This window comes from Mastomys coucha, unplaced genomic scaffold, assembly GCF_008632895.1.
Source record: "Mastomys coucha isolate ucsf_1 unplaced genomic scaffold, UCSF_Mcou_1 pScaffold21, whole genome shotgun sequence".
NCBI classification, from domain to species: Eukaryota; Metazoa; Chordata; class Mammalia; order Rodentia; family Muridae; genus Mastomys; species Mastomys coucha.
The window spans coordinates 73,334,717-73,338,507 of NW_022196904.1; positions in this window are offsets into that span (position 1 = coordinate 73,334,717).

Sequence of the window (3,791 nt, forward strand, 5' to 3'; positions counted from 1 at the left end):
AAACTATTGTGAGATGAAGAAGTATAAGAAGAAGAAAGAAGATTTTTCTATCTAGATATTAATTTATTCACTTCTCAAGGCACCTGGAACAAATTTGACACATTCCATGGCTCAAAACCAGACACCTATTCCCTATCAGTTCTAGGACAAAAAACTGGCCTGGAAAGATAGCTCAGTAGTTAAGAGTACTTGTTGCTCTTGCAGAGGACCCAAGTTTGGTTCCTAGTACCCACATTTGGACTACTCACAACTGCCTATAACTCCAGATACTTTGGGATTCTGACATCCTCTTTTGGTCTCTGATATCCATACATACTCAAATTAAAATAAATCCTTAAAAATATCCAAGTTCAAAGTCTAGCAGGATTGTGTTCTAGCAAGCTTTGATTATTTGACAAAACAGTGGCAATTGGTCATATACCTTACAGAGGTTGAGCAACTAGGGACTTTGGAAATGGGTGCTTTGTCTTGTACTCAAATAGTGTCCATAAGAAATGGGCTCTTACCTCAGGGCTACAGGACCTCCTTGGCACTTTCCATCCTCATGACTTTCCAGGTTTTGTGACAGCATGCTTCATTTCCTTTCTTTATTTCTTCACATCAATGTCTTCTCTGTGTGTTTCCCATCTCCCTCTACCCTCTCTTAAAAAGATGCTTCGTGCTAGATTCATGACTCACTATGATAGTTCACCAATAAACTCTTCTTCCTGAAAGCCTCAAGTCAATCGCTCCTTTTGCAATGTGCGGTAACAGTTACTCTTCTATCAGTAATATGGTACTTGCAGGTTCCAGGACTCACATTGTAGCAATCACCTTTTAGCCTACAACTTCACATAATAAAATGCTAGTGTTTATAATGTCATTAAGTGCTGAAAGAAGTCTAAGTCCTGTGGAAAATGAGAGTGGGAAGATGAGTTATGTGGATAAGGGATAGCCTGCAGTGTTTAATTTCACACACATTGTTAAAATGTTCACTTTTTCTTTTTCTTTTGTAGTTATCAAAGCTTTTGTTTTTAATTAAATATCCCAAAGTAATAATGATGTGGGAAAAGAACATAACTGTATTCCTGGCAGAAGTACACACGGGGTAATTACCAAGGACATCCTGGCAAGCACAGTGGTACATTAACTAAAACCCACCCGTTTCTCCTAAGAACATTACCAGAGATATCTGAGGTTATATGTAGACAAAAGGCATCTCAGCTCAGTTATTTTTAGAAGCAAAACTTGGGAGGAGGACCCAAACACTTCACAATGGGGGACTGCTTCATCAAACTGTAGGCTATTCATATAAAAACATAGTGCAAAATGTTTAATAATGCATGAGGATTCAATCTGCATTGAATTCTACAAAGGCAAGCTTTAACACAATGCAGAGAACAAAATTGTTGGAACCACATGGGTGGGTATGTGTTATGTGAGTTTATATGTGCAGTGAATAGGGGTGTGCATGCCTATGATATACACATGGTACCTTGGAATAGATGGATATAGAATGAATTTATAATATTAACAACAGTGCATTCCACAAATGGCATTTTTATGTATTTGGTAATTCACAATTTTTTAAAATAAAATTTGCCATGTTTGATAAATCCATAGCTTGGAATTAGTAAGTCAACAAACAGTTTTCTGCAGAATATAAATACTAAGTCACCCCAAACCAGATGTCAGAAAAAGAACAAGGCATTCTCACTCTCAGTTCTAGTCTGCCTCAGATATGTTTCATCCATTTGGTTCTAAGGGCCTTCATAAGGATGTCATGAAAAATTCACAACAGAGGATTGGAAATTGTCTGTGTAAACCTTAAGCAGAGCACAGGATAAACGCACGCTGAAGCCAGAGTGAAGGCTTTCGAAAGCCATGGTTTTGCTGGAAGTGCATTGCTGGAAACAGCCTCACTACTTGAGGGGCTGTGGCTGCCTAGCAAAGCTTTCCTTGGTTCTCTGTGAGGATTCCTTACATGGGCAAAGGAGGTTTGGGTCCCCCTGCTTCTGGTCTGCCTTCGCTATAGTTGACATAACAATCAATGACTTCTGCACATTTCGAGCTGTTCACTGAGTCCTTAGCCACTCTATGTGTTTTTAAGTGAAAGGGGGACAAATACAAACTTCTTCCCCAGGATGATTCTCTCCCACTTCTCTCCACTCCCCTCCTCCCTCTCAAGTTGAAAAAAAAAAAAGAAGAAGAAAGAAAAAAAATAGAAAATGACAAACACTTGTGCTGCATAAAATCTTCTGACTCTGGAAAAAAAAGATGTATAATTTCTCCAATCAAGAAAGTTTTCGTCTTGCCTGACTTGTTTCTCTTTCCCAGATCTGTCATAACAGAGCTCCGAGCCAGTTTTCAAGGGCCTTAAAGGAGACTTGGCTATATTATCATGGCCTGAGGCCAATTTCCAACAGGTTCGGAACATCTTTACATATCACATGCATTCAGGAGCCAGAGGGTTTTTTCCAATACCTCCCATATAAAGAAAGTCTGTGTATATCCTTTTATCTTCCTTGGACAACATCTCCAAACTTAATTTTATACTGGGATCCTGTTGCTTTTGTGAAGGGTGGACTTTTCATGTAGAAAAAGAAAAACGGGTGAGAAAACTCTTTCCTAAAAGTGGTACCTGTGTATAGCTGTGGTTCCAGCTCCTAGAGAGACTGAGGCAGGAGGATCACTTGCACTCTACCTAGAAAACATAACTATCACATAATGACAACAACGACGACGACGATGATGATGATGAGGAGGAGGAGGAGGACGATGACACAACTTCTCATTCTACAAAGATAAAAAGATGATTTTATAATGACATGATATTTTGGAAGACTTGAGTTTATTCAGACATATGCATGTGTGGGCGGTAGAGATCATTTAAAGCAACTCTATTATTGAGTGAACCAAAAACTCCGTTGCAAGCAGGTTAGCACCTATTGTAAAGTTCAAGACTAGAGAGGTAACAAATAAGAGAGAACATGAGTATGAGAGCTCTGAGATTTTGTCACCTGTGACGTGTGGCTTGGAGGATCATCACCTATGCAGTGGCAGCAGCTATCCTTGAATCATGCGGTGAGAAAAATCCTTGCGATAATTTCTATAGCCATGCCTTACTTTCCATCCTTTTTCTGGATGTCTCTATTGTGACAGTATGCTGCAGGCACATCATGTGGTCATGTAGACTGGTCATTCTTGATAAATGGTTCTTATTTTTTATGAGCAACATCGTGTATGCGCAATGGAAAGGTACAGTTTATTTTTAAAAATAAAAATATTTAAGAATGTTCACCCGAAGAACTAAGACCATTAGCCAGTCATGGTAGCACATATTCTCATCTCAGTACTTGAAAAGCTGAAGCAAGAGAACTGCATGAGTTGGAGGCCAGCCTGCACCATATAGTGAGTTCCAGGCCAGCCATCGCTACATAGTGAAGCTCTGTTCTAGAACGAAATGAAACAAAAGGGTCTTAACATCAGCATCCCTATGCAATTGTTTGCTGATAAGACATACAATTGGAGGAGAAAGAAGAAATGTAGAAACCCCTAAATTAATGGGGGATGGCGGAGAAAGCCTATGAGGATTATATCTGCATTATCAAGACAATTGAGGGCTGGAGAGATGGCTCAGCAGTTAAGAGCACTGACTGCTCTTATAGAGGTTCTGACTTCAATTCCCAGCAACCACATGGTGGTTCACAACCATTTTTAGTGGGATCCAACGCCCTCTTCTGGTGTGTCTGAAGACACTACGGTGTACTCACACACATAAATAAACAAATCTTTTTTTTTTTTTAAAAGAC